The following is an 18,838-nucleotide window of genomic DNA, read 5'->3' as shown; positions in this document are numbered from 1 at the left end:
CCCTCTGGAATGAAGGGAGTTCCAGGGCAGAGGTGGCTTCTGAGCGAGCAGAAAGATGGACATCACCACCACCCACAGCACCATCCCAGCTTGCCCAGCTTGTCCACAGCTTTCCCAGTCTGTGTCCATAGGATCAGCACTATCCATAGGCACAGCAGTTCCCCTGGGAAAGCTCCTGTGTGCCCTCAGGACACCACTGACCAACCCATGTCACGGAGGAACAGCAGTGATGGACCTTTCCAGAGGTCAGCCTTGCCGAGTGGTGATGGATGTGACACCTATTTAATGGAATTCGTGGAATTCCAGAATCACTGAGGTTGGAAAAGACCTTTGAGTCCAACCACAAGACCTGTTCATTGCTGTAGCTAGAAATGTCCACTCTGGGGTTGCACTACAACTGACCCTAAAGAGAAACAACCCTTTCTCTTTGCCCACTGTTGCTCCTCTTTGGCACCAACTTTTCAAAGTCGAAATTCCCTGCCAGGATCTCGGAGCAGAACCTTGGCTGCTGAGACAGAACTCCCCAGCCTGGGCTGTAAAATGAGGTGAATCCTCCTGGAAGGTTTGGGAGAACTCACCCTGAGCAGTAACACAGCTGGAAGAGAGCTGCCAGTGAGTGCATTTAATACCTTTTCATATTTAAAATTGCCTTGTCATTTGAGTAATGAGCTCTCTGTGCTTTCTGCTGGAAAAGATCACCGTGGAGTTTCATTTTTGGTGGGTTACCCACTTGGGCAGCCCAGGTGTGTCGCTAGCTGAACCCAAATTATTAACCTTAATACAATTTTTAAACAATTATTAAGCTAATCGGATGCAAATTAAACAAAATGAACCTATAAATATATGTGTTTTTCAAATTAGTAATTGGATTTTTTGATGATCTTTGGCTTGACATTGATAAGCTGCTTCTCATAACAGTCTAATTAGGCAATATGTAAACTTTGGCATTCGGTTCTGTCCTAGTGGCTTTTTCAAATGATGTTTGTAAAATTTGCAATTTCATATTACAGATTAAAAATTAAAAACTGCAGGAGGCTAACATTAAAATGAGAATTCATTTCATGGAAAGCCCTGTAGACAAAATTCACCCTAATAGAATTGTGCATAAGGGGCTGCAAATCATGATCTATAGTTACACAGGGGAGGGCTTGTCAAAACCAGTATTGTTGGCCTGTAGTTCTATTCACAGTATTAAACCCATCAGTGGAGTCACTTTGGGGAAAATGCGAACATTATCAAAGAACAGTAAATTAGCAAGAAATTAAAGCATATACCCTTGCATTTCCAAAACAAAAGATCCCTTCATTAAAAACCTTTCATCAGTGGTTTAATATTCATAGCAGTAATTTGCATAACTAAATCAGTTTTCACTGATGAGAGACGACCAAATTTTTTTTTTTTTTTTTTTGCCTTCACTAATTTCTTTTTTGAATGAGCTCTCTAGTTTTTTGTTTTTTTTTTTTTTTTTGATTAAAATTTCACACCAGTAGTTGAGCAAAATTGAATACATGACTTCACTGTATTTGTGAGCATCATCCTCCTTTCCAGCCCAGGGTTAAATGGTGCTGCTGGGTGGAAAGCAATGCCTGGGGTTGCTTTGTTTACCTGCCTGGTCTCTGTCCCTCCTGTGCCTCCCATCCTCATCTCCCTGCTAAATTCCAACCCCAAACCCCACATTTGTTGGGTTTTTATTGCCTTTTGCTCACCCTCATACCTGTGCACAAACAGAGATGAGGTAGGAATAAAGAAAAGTCATTTGAGTACACATTGAGAACTTTCTCTGAAAGGAAAACCCTTTTTTCTAAGTGCTTTTTTAATGTTTTCCGAAGACCAATTCCCTTGTGAGAAGCAGGGAGGGAAGAGGAAACATGTTTGCCTTAGGGAATGAAGACAGAAAAGTCTTTTTCAGTATAAATCTTTTTTTTTTTTTTCAGGTACTATTTCAAGGAGTTGATGGTTGGACTTGATGATCTTAAAGGTCTTTTCCAACCTTAACAATTCTGTGATTCTATGCAAAATAGATGTGTATGGTGCTGACTGAGTAGCCTTTATTAGAAATTATTTTGAGAAATAATGAGGTTTAATTCTGTCTAAGTCATTAAGAGATACAGTGGGCAACCAGTTATATTACATATATTGTATATATATAATATATGTAATATTTACATGTAGGTTTTCTGGGCATTGAGTTGTACATCTGAAATAAGCAAATTTATTGGAATCCTGATGTGACCTCAGTCCCAGAAAACAACTGTAATAACAAGTAGCAAAGACTTCATTTCTCCTCTTATCCAAACTTTTGGTCGTTTATTATTAGATGGATAAAACTACTTTAAAATCCTTAATTTTTCCCCTTGCATCCTTAATTATTCGAATTAAACACTGTGATCTCCCACAGTGTTTCTGCTTTAACTAGCAAACCATGTTTTATACAATTATGATCTATTAATTCTGGCTAATATTGAAGCAGATATTGGCAGATATAAAATTTGGAGGCCCTTCCAAGTTTTTCCTCCACTTTTAAAGAAAGGCCTTGAAAGAGAAGAACCTTTTCTTCACAGGGACATTTCTTGGCTTTTTGTATTTTTCTGTCATTTCTTTGAATGATTCATTCCAGGAGAAGAACTATTTTATCATTTTCTTTCATTCAGAGTGATGATGAAGTGTCCAGTTGTGAAGGAATGAAGGGAATCAAGATGAGCAAAGGTTGTTTGTCGTTTATATTAATCTAATTTACTTCCAAGAATACCCAAACCTGAGTATGTTGAGAGCAACTCTTCATTATTCTCCTAAAGAGAGGCTTGAGTCTCATTCCTGATGCTCCAGGTACTTCAGTCGATGGGATTATGGTTCTATTTTTTAATATTTCCCATTAAAATCTAGCAAGGACATTTCTGTGTGATCAAATCCACTCTGTTGGCAGCCATGGGCTGAAGGCTTCCCAGTGAGCCCTGATGGCAGCAAATGTCTGCAGGGAAACCTCAACACCTCCAGTCCTAGCTGAGGAATCTTTGCTTCATAAAATCCCAGGGCTGGGTGGGAAAGGACCTTAAAATCACCCAGTGCCACCATGGCAGGGACACCTCCCACTGTCCCAGGCTGCTCCAAGCCCCAGTGTCCAGCCTGGCCTTGGACACTGCCAGGGATCCAGGGGCACCACAGCTTCTCTGGGAATTCCATCCCATCCCTCCCCACCTTCCCAGGGAACAATTCCTTCCCAATATCCCATCTAAACCTCTCCTTTCTTCAGCCTTGCCCACTTTAATATAAATTTACAGCCCCATGGATCAGCAAAGGAGAGCAAACTTAACTAAAAGCCCACTAAAATCCAAATTATGAATAATCTCTATTTTAAAAAACCACCAAATTTTAATCAGCTTCCTGTGTGTTTATCAGCTAAAGGACAAGGCAGAAGAACAAAAAAAGGACAGAGAGGTTTGTTATTTTGCTTAATCATGTAACTATTAGAAACTTGGGTAATAAAAAACTCCCTGTAGTTTAAAGGTCTATATAATAAGGATAAAGACTGACATTTTGTTGTTTCTTATTGATTTATTGGAAATAAGGCATATATTACTAACACTAATACAAGTGAGTTAATACATCTAATATTGCTAAACTAGGGAATTTTGCTAAAAAATAAGTTTAAAAGAGCACAGCCTGCTTCAATTAACATCTTCCCACAGTAATTAATTGATGGATGGAATGCCCATTTTAAATTGCCAGCCCAGACATTTGGGGAGGTTTACAATGTACAAGTGATTGGGCAAAATAAACTTGGTTCTAAACCTCATCCTTCCCTGTCTCACAGCTCTGATTGTTATTTCTGCACCTCACCATCGTGTTCCTGACTTACCAAAATCCTCCACACGAAACTTTTTGGTGGTTGGGATTTTTTTTTTTTTAATTTTATTTTTTTTTTTTTTTAAATAATCGAATATCGTTTGGCTTCCGCCAGAAATCCTAGCGGTAGCCCCTGACCCAAATGTACACCCAGAGCTGTTCCCCCATGGCCCTGGCCTATTTATTGCTTTCCTAACTACTCCAGCTCAAACAGGAGCTCGGAACAAAATTGAAAATGAGCTTGGGGTCTTTCCCTGGTCCCAATTTGTTCACTTCCAAAAGCACTACCCAATTTAGCGCGGCTGCTCAGGAGAGGGCAAAGGCTGCAATAACAGGGATGCAGGAGGGCAGGGCTGCCAAAACAGCATGGAAGAGCTTTCCCTGCACTGGGTAATTCCTCAGCTGTGACAATTAGCAGGAGAAGGCAAAAAAAAAAAAAAAAAGGTTGTTTTTTTTAAATAGTCCCTACTCAAAATATGTGTGTTTAAATCTGTAAGGAGCTCTGGCAGCAAGAGGGGTTATTGCTGAGGGTTAAATAGCAATTTATTGCTGTTTATCAAGGTGCTGCTGGCTCAGAAAGGTGGAAAACACCTGATCAGGAGGTGCATTTTATCAGGAAAACATTCCTGTTTGCATTTGTCCTTGTGCTGAAGTCCTCGTCCTGAACATAATTAGGGGTTTTACTGCTCAGAGAAAAGCTTTGTGGTGGAAACAACAAGGTGCTTCACACCCTCAATTGCCTACTTTTGGTTTGGTTTTAAAAGAGATGTTTGTTTTAAAGTGGTTGTCCAGAATTGAAACTTTTATTTTATTTTATTTCATTTCATTTCATTACATTTCATTTCATTTCATTTCATTTTGTTTCATTAATTTCATTTCATTTTTAAATTTCATTTAATTTTTAAATTTTATACACAGGCACGGCTTGCTTTGAGTGTTTTACACTGATGCCTTCTCAGAATGGAACAAAAGTCATGTTAAGGTAGGCAAGTGGATATTGACCTGGGAAAAAACCTGAAAATGTAAATGAAAAGTGAAAAAAAAATTAGGTCTTATTCTTGTCCTGGTGGAAAATCTTGGCAAGAAAATTCAGCATTAGATTTAAGTGGTACTTTTGGATGAATCTCTGTAGTACCCTCTGTTTTCCAGGGCTCATCTTTCCAGGTTATTTATTTCATTTCCTGGACTGATCTGTGGATCACCTGCCCTGATTTAGTAAATTCCCACTAGCAGTTTCATTGCTTTTGGGTGTACAAGAGACACACAGGAAAACTCTCCTGCTCTAAATTGGGAGTAAAACCAACTCCTGAAACCTGAAAAAAACCCACCAAGTGTAAGAGAAGTAGTAAAATCAAAGATTTAGAATTGAAAGTGAAAATTCAAGATTTTTGGTTTGTTTGAGGTTTTGATGGAGTGGCAAAAACTGCACACAGATATTACTCCAGGACCATTTTTTTACATTCTACTCCTGTTCTGCTGACATTTTCCACTTGGCTTCCCGTGGATTTGGTGTCAGGAGACATTGAGCTTTTAGCAAAGCAGGTGCTTGGTCTGGGCAGAGATAGATTATCACACCTTTGATAATCATTTTCATAATTAATAATGAATTTCTTTGAAAATATTTTTGCTGTTGCAATATTGAGGTGGTGCTGTTTCACCTGTGCTTTTAAGGAGCACTTATTTAAAAATGCATGGACTTCAATCTGGGATTTATATATGTTTGGCAGGTAAAAAAAAAAAATCTTTTCTACTCACAGATATAAATATTTTTTAAAAATAGTGAAATGGGATGAAAGAACTCAAGAATTCGGTATGAATTATATGGATAAAATATTCCTTGGTTAAGTGAATTAATGATGAATTTGGCTTCAGAAAAGGTGAAGCAGTTAAATGTGAATGAAATATTTGTTATAGGATTTGAATCTGCTTACAAAACTGTAGGATGTGATTTTTCTCAGACAATCTCACCTTTCCCTTTTGGCCAAGAAGCCCTTGGTTGTCCCAGGCATTGTCACATTAACAAAACCCAAAGAGATCCAAACCAGCCAAGTTGCAGCTGCTTTCTGTTCTCCCCAAGTCCTTGTCTCACTGGGATCACCCTGCAAACCACAATTGAAATAAACCCCCTGCCCTGTCCTTCCTTTCAGGTAAAATACATTGTCCTTGGAAGAAAATCATAAATGTTTCCTGCCAGCTGCGAGTGTGGTGAGGCACAAGAGGAAATTGAGAAGTTCAAACAAACCCCAGGTTTAACTGGGCTTGTGCAGGAAATATCCCCAGGGCCAGAAGAATTCCCATAACCTGATATCCCTGTAGCTCCTTGGGGTCACAGGCTGTGGTGATTTCCCTCACACACCACAGCCCTGGGGAGAACAGGAGGGAATGAAGCTCTCCTTGCTGCCAGGATGTGGATCTGATATTTTCCATTTCCCAGCAAACCCCCAGTGCTGCCCTGTCTGCATCTCCAGGACATCCCACTGGAAATGTTTTCCTCAAATGGTTTCTCCATCCTCTGTCCAAAAGCAGAAACTTTTGCTCATCTTTTCCCAGGACAAACGCCAATGGATCTTTTCCAGGGAGAAAGCAGCTCCAGGCTTGCTGCCAAGTGCTTTTACCTTGTCTCAGGTAAAATATATCTCTGTGTTTTATATCTCCTTTCCAGTTCTTACAAACTCCTGGACTGCTGGAGGCTCCTGAGGTCTTGGAACACCTCGTGCTGGTGACCCAGCTCAGGACAAGCTGCAGTGACTCCTAAAGTGACAAATTTCTCAATTTGTTACTCCAAATTTCTCACTGACTCCAAAAGTAACAAATTTCTCAATCAGCTCAGCCTCCATCCATTCCTCCCCACACCCCCACGGCAGCACTGCAGGCAGATGTTCCACCCTAAACTCCACTTTTAGATGCTCAGCTTGAAGATTTTCCAGGGATCCTTCAGGAGCAGGAAAAAAGAATCAGCCAAGCCATGGGATATCCACATGGTTGGACTGCCTTCCTTGGGTGGGAAAGAAATTAATCCTGTGTTTCAGTCATTTCAAAAGATTTTATTCTCTACAACTGTTGTGGGTTTGCTTGACAAGGTGTTGGTAGTGGGGAGAGAAGCTGTTGGAAGTTTTGGTCATTTCCCACAGAGCCAATTCCAGCTCCAGGATGGACCTGCTACTAGCCAAGGTGAGCCCAGCAGTGACACTCCAGCAGCTCAGGGACAAAAAAAAAATCTCTTCACAAGTTCAGCTGGACAGGGGAGTGAGGATGAGGAAGAGGAACAGCTCTGCAGAGCCCCAGATCTGTGAGGAAGGAGGGGCAGAGCTGCCCATGGAAAAGGACCCAGCCTGTGATGCCTGATGGGTTTTTTGTCCTTTTTCATTATAATTTTATACTTTTTATATACTTTTTACCCTTTTCCATTCCTGTACTTTCACTCCCTGTATCTAGCCCCACATGTTTATAACTCTTGTGCTCTAGACTTGTTCAGAATTCTTTGGAGAAGACGAAACAATCTCCACAATCTCAAGAGCATGAGGCACCAACCTTGAAAGAGCCCCATCCCTGGGACATGTTTTTGTAAACTGAGTTGTAACCTTTTTGGGGGGAGGTAATTAAAATAAGGGGGCAATTACTTAATTTGTTAAGTTTCTTATTGGGGAATTTTAGATAGGTGTGCTAATTGGTGAAGTCCATAAATTGTATACAGGTAGTACCAGCTCTCTTTTTTTTTGTCATGGTGCACCTGGGATCCTATTAAACCAAGGTAATACCCTTTTTCCTATTCTGTGGTGTCTGCATCTCAATTTTCCCAGCATTTTAGGCATGACCTGGAGCAGGGAATGGTGTGAGGAATCCTCCCCCAGGGGTGATGGACTGACCATCCCCATCCCCTGTGCCACTGGGAATGAGGAGGGAGAGAAAATCCCAAGTGAAGCTAACCCAGGAAGAAGAGAGGGTTGGGAGGGGAAGGTGCTTGAAGATTTGGTTTGTATTTCTCATTAGCCTGCTCTGATTCCATTGGTGATAAATTAAATTAATCTCCCCAAGTCGGGGCTGTTTTGCCCAGGAGGGGAAGGGGTGAGTGATCTCTGCCTGTCCTTATCTCGACCTCTGAGACTTTGGTTGTGTTTTCTCTCCCCTGCCCTGCTGAGGAGGGCAGTGAAGGAGTGGCTTTGGTGGAACAGCCAGGATCATCCCTGCTGCACCACAGTGCTCCTGAATAAATTGGCAGTGTTGCAAACATTCTTTACTATTCCACCCAAAAAAAGAAAAAATTAGATAATCAAGTCACAGTATTGAAAAGTGGCTGCTGTGCATGGGGAGTTAGTATATTTTATCATAAATGTGATGAATTTAATGTCCATAGTTCTCACCACTCGAGTGGCTCCTCAGATTAAAGGCTGAGATCCAAGAATCCATGGTGACACAAAAGCCTGGAGTCCCTTTCTCCACAGAAGTGCACTTTGGTGTTTGCTCAAAACCAAAAATGACATGTGGCACTTTCTGTGGCCAGAAGTTAATTTTTGATCACTTTATTTTACCTACAAGCTTCGTTTCTGTAAACATTTAAACAGAATTGTTGTCTGTGTCTGTACCAAGTGTAGATTTTTTAAAAACTGTTTTAATTGTTTTGTGCTCCAAAGAGTGCTTCAAGGAACAAAAAAAAAAATCACATTGAGCTAAATGAGAATTAGACTTGAAAACTTTAAAAACCTTTGTATCATGCAAAATGAAAGGTAAGGTGTTGATCAAAGGTTTTACCTTTGTAACTAAGTATGATTGTAGGAACATAGGAGACTTTTCTGTTCCAAGATATCCCATTTAAGTAGATTGTGTAGTGCTGGTTTATGGAGAAATCACCAAAATTGTGTGTAAATGTACATTTCTGAGAGAATACATTGGTCATCCTGACTTTTTTATTGCAGTTTGGAAATAGAGCTTGGAATTTGAAAATATCTTTTCCTCCCTTTCTCTCTGAGGTTGTAATTCCCATATGAGGGCTTTGACTGCCTCCTCCTGTTTGAGTTCCACTCCCACAGTTTCCTTTTTGCAAAGTGTGTAAAATGGGCGAGAAATGATACAAAATCAGGGCACAAGTTTCCTCCAATACACCAAAATTCCCATTAATTATTGTAATTCTTTCTTTGATTTAGGCAGCTTTATTTGTTTATTTTACTTAAAGTGTCCCGAGACCCTCCCGAGCTGTCTGTGATTTCCCCAGGGAGCCAAAGATTTCACTTTTCTACTTGATCCTTGACACTTTCCAGGTGAAATTTCAACTTCTGCTTCAAGCAATGCTTCCCATCCTGCTGCTGCTTCCCCTCCCTTCCTCCTGCAATTAGGAGGAATTAGTGGGAATCTCCTGCAATTAGGATGTCATCCGTACAGGGACAGTTTCACACTTTGGGGGAGTGAGAGATCCAAAAATTCTGCAAGTTCAGCACGCTCTGGGTGGTATTTTATACCCCTGAGGGATTTTGGATCTTTCCCCACCAGCAAACTGTGCTTTATCCTGTTCAGGGAATCAGGAAATCCATCCTCAACACGCAGAGCATCCATCCAAGGTGAGCAGCCCTGGGTCAGTGTCCCTGCCCGGCCAATGCAGCAATTAAACACGCGGCTTGAGCATTTAATTGCCGGTAATTAACACTAAATCGCCGCAGCCCATCGCCTGCTTTAGCTGCCGCGCGGGGGAATTAATTATCAGGTGAATTCATTCTTTCAGTGATGCCTTTTCCCCCCAAATCTGCTGCCAACCCGACAGTCCCTGGAATTTTGGAATGCAAGTCCCTGGAAAGCTTTACACGAGGAATTTTAGGCTGTTTTGGTGTCTCAAATAGGTGGATAAATCCTTCTGGTTCATCCACCCTCCTCTCAGGTTCTCTCTGCACCCCCAGCAGTTCAGTGGAACTCCACAGTCCCACCCAGGAGCTCCCAGCTTTGCCCACAAAGTGCCTCAAATCCTAAAAGGTTCATTCGGGCAGCCCCAACAAGCACTTCAACCTTTTAAAATTCTTTTTGCCCCAAAAGCCAGACAGAAATTTTTGCTGTAGGAACTTTTGCAGGGTCACAAGAGAGTTGACTGTAGTCCTCTTTGTTTTCCATCCTGGCCACAACTCAGGTGGGTGGCTTCCTTTGAAAGTTTGATGGTGAAAATAATATTCCAATTGTGTTGTTATCCAGGCAAGAAAAAGAGCTTTCCAAAGGGAATTCCCAACAGCTCAGATTCCTGGGATCAAACGGTGTTTCTGGTAAGTCAGAGCTTAGCTCAGGCTCTGCTTATCAAGGCATTTTTGGGCTCACAGAGTGGCCAAGGAGGGCTGAGAAGATGCCACACCACAGCTAGATGTGTCACAATGTGTAATTTGTTATTTCAAGCCGTGGGACAGAGGATCAAACCCTCCTGAGTGACTCCAGGCTTGCAAAGGCACTGCCTTTGGCCTCTCAGGCTCAGGTGAAATGCAAATTTGAGAGGTGCTAGTATTTGTGTGTGTGTGACCCACAGTGGGACTGGGAAAAGAGGGATGGGAACAGAGTCTGGGAAAACAACCACCCAAAAGAGGAATCTGCTGGTTTTCCCCAAGCTCTCACCATTTACACATGAAAACAAATGGTTTTAAAGTCCATTTCCAGGCAGAATTATGAATCTCAGCCTGCTGGGAACGCTGGCTTGTACACCTACAAAACTGGAATTTGTGCAGACTTGAAAATAAGCTGCTTTTTAATGCTTTCCTTGTTTTCTCTTTCCTAAAGTCTGAAGAGAAAGGTCTTGCCTGCATGTCAGAACTGCAGCATTATAAATAATTCGTCCTGTCCCTTCTGAGACTGTAAAAATGGGGATGTTTGCTTTCAGCAGAGCTTGTTTTCTCTTTGACTTCATGTGATAGCTGCCCAGATAAAAAAATATGAGCTAATCCATTTTGACAGATTTCCTTGCAGCTGGGTGTGACATCAGCTGGCTGTGGCTATCTGAGGGAATGTCAGAGTGATGTCATGCAGCCACTTGATTTTAAATGAATTCAAGGTGAAATATCACCCCTCTGTAGGTTGCTGTGGTGTATTGGAGCTGCACAGCCACATTCAGTCACTGTTAGTTTAACAGGATTTCCAGTTTTGTTGCAATAGCAGAAATTCTGGTGTCCAAGAGATGGGAGAGATAAAATACAGCTCAAAACAAATTTATCATTGCATGCTTTGTAATTTTAATCCATATTTGCTGTCCAGCATGGTTTTCAACACTCCTGACATCCACAAATGCAGCCATTGACTGTTTCAATGACTTGATTCATGGAGGAGAAATTACTTCATTAATGCCTCTGCAGATTTTCTGCACTGAAGCCAAGAGTTGGGAATTGTGCAATAGGTGACCTCAGTGCCTCAGAACCTGACAGAAACATAAAACTGTGAAAATTATCTCATTTCTTCATAGATCTGCCCAGTTCTTATTGGGAGTGTGTTTGGCATTTCTTCATTTCTGCAGCTCTGAATGTCCAGGTAAGGAAGTTATTCCTTAGTTGAAATAATAGCAATTTTGGCTGGTTCAGATCACTCAGGGTGGTATCCAGGTACAAAACCAACCAAAAATTCAGGCCAAACTGATCATGTTTGTGATGTGATCTCCTCTTTATGGAGTCACAAATCTGCTTCAGTTTTAAAATTCCCCATAAATTTAAATTTCAATCTTCAGTTTCAATTAAAATTTAAATGTTAAAATTCCCCTAAAATATCTGTTAAGAACAGAGTTGTGATTTCCAGTTTTGCCACGGCCTGTAGAGCTTCCTTTTGGCCACTTGAGTTATTCTGGGATATTGTGATTCTATGCTTGTTATTCCTGTTTTTTCCTTTTCCTTTTCCTTTTCCTTTTCCTTTTCCTTTTCCTTTTCCTTTTCCTTTCCCTTTCCCTTTCCCTTTCCCTTTCCCTTTCCCTTTCCCTTTCCCTTTCCCTTTCCCTCCTTTTTTCCTTTTTCTCCTTTTTTCCCTTTTCACTTCCCCCCCTTCCATTCCTCTCCTTTTCCTTTTTCCTTTCCTTTCCTTTCCTCTCTCCTTTCCTTTCCTCTTTCCTTTCCTTTCCTTTCCTTTCCTTTCCTTTCCTTTCCTTTCCTTTCCTTTCCTTTCCTTTCCTTTCCTTTCCTTTCCTTTCCTTTCCTTTCCTTTCCTTTCCTTTCCTTTCCTTCTTTCCTTTCCTTTCCTTTCCTTTCCTTTCCTTTCCTTTCCTTTCCTTTCCTTTCCTTTCCTTTCCTTTCCTTTCCTTTCCTTTCCTTTCCTTTCCTTTCCTTTCCTTTCCTTTCCTTTCCTTTCCTTTCCTTTCCTTTCCTCTTCAAACACAGATTTTGATGAATTCATGCCTCAATTTCCTGTCCTTATTTCCTTTCATTTCCTTTCCCCTTTTTCCTTTCCCTTCCTTCCTCCCTCTTCAAACTCCAATTTTGAGGAATTCATGCCCCAATTCCTGCCTGCCCAGCTCAGCTCTGTCTCTGCAGTGCAGTGGAGGCAGGAGGAGCCCTTGGCCTGTGATGCTCAGGGATGAGGAGCAGAGCCTTGGCCATTCCCCCTGGGATTCCTGCCCACCCCACAGCCCAGCCCTTCTGCTCACATATTGATTAGCAAAACAAGCTCATCACCAAATTGCCGAATTTAATTTCGATCAGTTTTGTCTTCCCCCAAGGAAAATTCACACTCATCTCTTTTTTTTCCCTTTACAGGCAGAATTGGAGTTCTCACGTTCTGGATTTTACTAGTGACCATCTGGTATTTTGTAGACACTTTACTGGTGCTGGATATTGATTTCTCTAACGATTCCTGTGCAACCCTGCTCTAATTATTTGGAATTTTTTTACTGTTTTGAAAGTAGATTAGATGCTATTTTTGATGTTGGCTCTGGCGATTTGCTTTTTCCTCCACAGCAAAAAATAGAACATGCCTAAAATTAAATCACTGGGCTCTTCACTTGTATTTTTCTCAGAGAAACTTCAAAATATGTCATGTTTATGCCGTGCCACGCAGACTGTGGTTTGATTTGTTGTGCTAAGCAGGCATCTGATGTGTTTGATGGAGAATTGTGGCTTCCAGGAGATTTCTGAGCTTGCTGGGTGAGTGAGGCCATGGCAGGGATGGGATCCCCTGGTGTCACACACCCCCAGGGTGACAACACTGCTGTGCTCCATCCCTGCTCCAGGGCTGGCACTGGGGACAAGGCTGTCACCCCAGAGCAGTGCCAGGGAACCCTTGGAGCCATTCTCCAGACTTTTTTCCAGCTGGGAAGCAGCAGAGCAGCACAAAGGCTCTGGAAGGCAGGAGCCATCCTGGGTGGCTTTGCAAACATCTCCTGCAGCCTGAGGTTGGTCTGCAGATGGGACTTTGGGTTGAATTTGGCTTCTCAAGGCTCTCCCAGGCTGTTCTTTGCTCTCAAGGCCATGAGGGGCTGAGAGGGACAGGATGGGACATGGAGCTGCTGGGGATAACCCTGAGGAGCCATGGAGATGTTCCAGGGCTGGAGCTGCTCTGGGACAGGCTGGGAGAGCTGGGGGTGTTCATCTGGAGAGGAGAAGGATCCAGGGAGAGCTCAGAGCTCCTGCCAGTGCCTAAAGGGGCTCCAGGAGAGCTGGAGAGGGTCTGAGGACAAGGGATGGATGACAGGACACAGGGAATGGCTTTAGGCTGAAAATGGGAGGATTTAGATGGGATATTGGGAAGAAATTCCTGGCTTTGAGGGTGGTGAGGAGCTGGGATGGAATTCCCAGAGAAGCTGTGGTGCCCCTGGATCCCTGGCAGTGTCCAAGGCCAGGCTGGACATTGGGGTTTGGAGCAGCCTGGGACAGTGGGAGGTGTCCCTGCCATGGCAGGAATGATCTTTAAGGTCCTTCCCACCCAAAGCATTCCATGATTCTCTGATAGCAGGATGTCCTGCTCAGGTGCAGAACAGCCTCCTGGGCACATTTGTATCTCCCTGGTGGAGAAATGATCCCAAGAACCTCTTGGAAAAACCCTATTTTTGTAGGAAGTTCCTCCTGCATCCTGTCCGAGTATTTACAGCAGTTCTGTTTTATCATCCCTACATCAGTATTGAAGTTTAATGTCAATATTAGTAGGAAGTGTCTTGTGAGGGTTTGGAAAACAGGAATCAGAGAGATCAAATATTTTATTTATGCACAGTAAATTTTTAAAGTCTCCCCCGTGCTTTGATCGAAAATGCATATTACTGAACAATTTAGTTTCCAAAGTCTGTCTCTGATGTAAGATTTATCAGGAATCTGCCATGGGCTGATTGAAAGGTGGGAAAAGTCAACGTTGCCCTCATCTGCACCCCCTGTAAATAATAATAATAATAATAATAATAATAATAATAATAATAAACAACAACAACAAAACCACCAATATTAATAATAAAATAATAATGATAACAACAACATCATGAATAAAATAATAATAGTAATAATAGTAATAACAGTAATAGTAATAGCAATTTTATTATTCTTATGAATAATAATAATTCATAATTAATAGCGCCTGGGTTTTTATTTCTAAGGCAGCATTTTCCCTCCTTTTCCTTTGAAACAAAATGTTCTAAGTAAGAATAATAATAGTGTGAAAATGAAAGAAAAACCCACCACCCTGTAGAGACTAATTTACCCATTCTTAGTATTTTTTTTTTTCAGTTAATGGGAAATAAACATGTGTTTCCTTAATTACCCTTAATTCCTAATTAATGTCAAATAGCATTCTCTTCACCTCCAGGTGAAGGCTTCCACTGCTGGAGGCTTGGATTATTTGGTGGTCATCTTTTCTATAAATAATCCCTTTAAAATATCGCAATAGTTACTGTTAAATCCAGGGAAGTGGCAAATTATTACCATTTTTCCTTTATTTCTGAGTATTCAGGAGTGTGTTCTATTCATTTCTTCTCAAAACTGGAGCTTCTGACAGAGTAAAATGACAGAGACTTGCAGCTGGTCCCTCTTCCCATCCCTTCTCCCACATTTCATTCCAAACTGAGCCAAATTCCAGGACAACTCGAGTCTGTTTTGCCAACATCTTCATTGTGGAGCTGGCAGTGGCTGCTTGGTTCTCCCTGAAAATCTGCTCTGTGTGGAGCAGCCTGGATGATTCTTTTGGTCTAATATGCACATTTATGTACAAAACAAAGGAATTCTAGAATCCTGGGATGGTTTGGGTTGGAAAGGACTTTAAAATCATCCAGTGCCACCATGGCAGGGACACCTTCCAATGTCCCAGGTGCTCCAGCCTGGCCTTGGACACTGCCAGGGATCCAGGGGCACCACAGCTTCTCTGGGAATTCCATCCCATCCCCTCACTGCCCTCCCAGCCAAAAATTCCTTCCCAACATCCCAACCATCCCTGCTCTCCCTGCCCAGTGTGGCCAGCGAGGAAGTTCTCTTTAATCACCCATATCTGGCTGAGGACGCTATTCCAAATTTAAATTAAAAGGATAAATCCCTTCATCCCTTCTTCTTCAGAAGAAAATGATGCCTCAGATTCCCTCTAGAAAGGAAAAAGCAGGAAGGTGAGTGCTGAGCACCTAATCAGGATGGAGCTCCTGCCTTGCTTTCAGGCTTTTTTGTTGGTTTGTTTTGTACAGGATCATACATGCTATCATCAGGAAATAAAGCTGATAATAGATTTTGTTTTCTGGGCAGACAGAAAAGGGAGCTACAAGTAGGGACAGCACCTCACTCACTGGGATTTGCACCATTTCTATAGAAAAAGCTTTAAAGATTGACTGGAACAAGAGCTTTTCAGCAGCCCTGAGCTGTCCCACTCACATCCCAGGAGAGTCCAAGGCTCTCACTTTGGATCCCAGTTTGAAGGGTCACAGGATAGTTGCCTTTAACCCTGCTGATCTTCCATCCTGGCTTCAGTTTGGGTCAGGAACTTTCTTTGAAAGTTTGGTAACAAATGTGTTGTTCTTGTTATCCAGGCAAGAAAAACCAGTTTTTGAGGCTGTTGGGCAAAAACCTGGAGCTGCTTATCCAGCCTGAATTCCTGGGATCAGCCAGAGTTTCTGCTAAGCTCCACAGGAACGCCACCTCCTCTTTATTTTATATTTTTTACATCTGAGCCATGATTTTTTGGCATGGCAAGCACCACTCCTGGGTGATTCCTGAGCACACTGGTAAAGCTTCCACCCCACCAGCGATGCCCTTTTCTGCCAAGGTTGCTGGTTGGCACGGGGAGCAGCAGTTTGTGATTAATCAAAGTGTTCATTAGAGCAGTTTATTTGCCACGGGAGCAGCGCGTAGGTGGCGGTGGAGGTGGTGGCAGTGACATTCCGTGAGCAGGAGCTCTGTCCAAGGGCTGCAGCATAATTAAGGGCCTGATCTCATTTGCATAGGGCCAGGATGCTGCCAGGAAATATTAATGGCTGACTTTTTGTTCATTTAGCCCGTGGTTTTTGAAAGATGCCGAAAAACAAAAAGATCATATCTGTATGTTGTTTTTTAATTTATTTTCACCTTTTTGTCTCCTTTGGAGACCCCTGGTGTATCAGCACTTTGTTTACCACAAATTAAACCTTAGCTGATTGTTTACCAGACTGAAGACCCTTGTGCATTACTCCAGCCCTCTCCCTTTTTTTTTTTTAATAATCACAACCTGGGATTCATTTGCAAGAGGCCCTAATCTGCATGAGAATTATACAATTAACTTTTGATTAACCGCCTAGTTCTTTTGGAAGCCGCAGCGTGCAGGATACTCTGCATTTAAATAATTCGCCTTAAATTGGGAGCAGGCCTCTCATTAAAGCGCTGAGTTTGACTAAACAACAACATTTGGAGATAATCAGGGTCAAGACAATAGGCGAGGCTGCAAGGCTAGAATGTCATCTTTAAATATAACAGCTGAGATAAAGGCGCCCAGATTGCGCCTTATCGAAACACAAAAAATCAAAGCTCTCTCTTGTCTGTGGCAAAATACCAGGCCCTGGTGTTTAGGGTGCCCATTGTCTGCGCCTGGAAGTGCTGCAGGATTTGCATTCAGAGAGCCTGGGCTGACACACATTACATCACGTAGGGTACTTATCTCGGAGTCTGACAATAATTATCAGGAAGAATATACTCAGAATGACTTTTTTGTGATTTTTATGCATCCCCAACACAAGGAAAGGGAGATAACAGCATTATGAAAAAGGGGAGAGTCTCCAAAGGCTCTCCCTGGAGCTGCGTTCTTCGATTAAATTTGCTATGCCACTCTGGTGTGCTGAACAAGTGGAAAGAAAGACTATGAGGCTTTTATAGAGGGTAATAATGGTCCTGAACACAGCCCTCTCCAAAAGATAAGATCCATTGTCAAAACAAACAAAAGGAGCGGTATTAAACACCACTTGAAGAATATCTATGAGCAAAGTTTGAAATCCTTGCCTGTTTTTCATACCTTGAACCTGGCTCAGTCCCGTGGCCATCTTCTCACCAGGCACCTCTGCCAGCCCAGAGGCTTCCCCTGGCTCCTCTCCCTCTGTCCTGCTGGGATCTAGCCACGGAAAACCAGAAAAGAGACTCAAACCAGCCCTGCCCAAGTTTGGTGTCTTCTCTGCTTTTTTTTAATTTTTTTTTTTTTTGACATATTTGTTGCCAACAGAGTATTTTGTTCCTGCAGTGCCTTTGCTGAGGGGTGCTGTAATAATTTAATGCTCATTTTTAAAGGATGATTTTGGCTTTGAGTCAAAGCTCACCTCCAGCTCAGCACAGCAGAGTTGAGGGTGATGGACACCTTGATCTACCTCCACCGAGGATGGAAGGACAAGAGGGAATGGCTGTAGCTGGAAGGGGGTAAATTTGGATGGGATATGGGGAAGGAATTGTTCCCTGTGAGGGTGGGGAGGCCCTGGAAATGTCCAAGGCCAGGTTGGACAGGGCTTGGAGCAGCCTGGGACAGGGGAAATGTCCCTGCCATGGGATGGATGGATTTTAAGGTCCCTCCCAATGCAAACCCCTCTGTGATTCTAAAAAATATATTAGAAAACAGTTGAGGCATTTCTCAGCATCCTCCTAAATGCTCATGGGAACTTTCCATGGGACTGTGCCTTTGGCATCCATGATCCCCTAGGCTTTCAGGAGATGTGTGTGTGAAATATGTGTGCATGGAATGTGTGTGCATGGAATGTGTGTGTATGAAATGTGTGTGTACATGGAATAATATGTGTGTGTGTGTGTGTGTACATGAAATGTGTCTGTACATGAAATAATGTGTGTGTGTACACGAAATGTGTACATGAAATAATGTGTGTGTGTACACGAAATGTGTACATGAAATAATGTGTGTGTACATGAAATGAGTGTGTGTATGAAATGTGTGTGTATGAAATATGTGAGTGTGCACGAAATGTGAGTGTGCATGGAATGTGTGTGTGCATGAAATATGTGTACATTAAATAATGTGTGTGCATGAAATGAATGCCCATGCAATGTGTGTACATGCAATAACAGGTGTGTACATGCAATAACAGGTGTGTACATGCAATAACAGGTGAGTGCCCATGCAGAGTGAGTGTTTGCAGCAGGAGCAGCTCCAGCAGCTCTCTCCCTGCTGCAGGAGCAGCCAGGGCTGAGCAGATCTGAGCTCAGCTGCTGTACTGCTTTCCCTCAGCCTCACCTGCACTGAGCAGCTCTTCAGGAAGGACTGCACAGGAGGAGGAGGAGGAACTGTGTGTGAACCTGGTGAGTCCAGGGAAGGGAATGATTCCTCTGGCACCTCAGAAAGTTCAGGAGTTCAATCCTGACAAAGCTTCAGTGCTTCAGATCAGTGTCTTTATAAAGGTGTGACCCTTTCAAATCTTTGTTTCAACCTTCTTGTTTTCCCCTTTTCTCCACTCCTTTTCCTAAGCTTTTATTGCTTTCAGGGGACCCCATTCTTCTCCTGAATTGAATCCAGGTCTAGCTTCTGTTCCCTACCTGCTTGTTTTGCCCATTTTCCACCTTTTAGTTACTGCATGTTGAGTCACTCGTGGTATTCAACCCTTTATTATAATGTTCTATATGCCAATGACAAAACTGTG

General features: G+C 42.3%; 1 long non-coding RNA gene across 1 annotated transcript; it reads left to right on the top strand.

The window, feature by feature from the left end:
- The first annotated feature begins 9,398 nt into the window (after positions 1–9,398).
- Positions 9,399–12,746, top strand: LOC146435033 (uncharacterized). The gene is made up of 3 exons (XR_014853057.1): positions 9,399–9,952; positions 11,056–11,325; positions 12,534–12,746. It is a non-coding gene; the product is annotated as an uncharacterized LOC146435033 (long non-coding RNA).
- Positions 12,747–18,838: the final 6,092 nt, after the last annotated feature.

The sequence above is a fragment of the Lichenostomus cassidix genome, chromosome 6 (genome assembly GCF_008360975.1).
Source record: "Lichenostomus cassidix isolate B80296 chromosome 6, HeHo_3.0, whole genome shotgun sequence".
Lineage (NCBI taxonomy): Eukaryota > Metazoa > Chordata > Aves > Passeriformes > Meliphagidae > Lichenostomus > Lichenostomus cassidix.
Note: the sequence above shows the minus strand (reverse complement) of the source record. Positions and strands in the feature narration are given on the sequence as shown.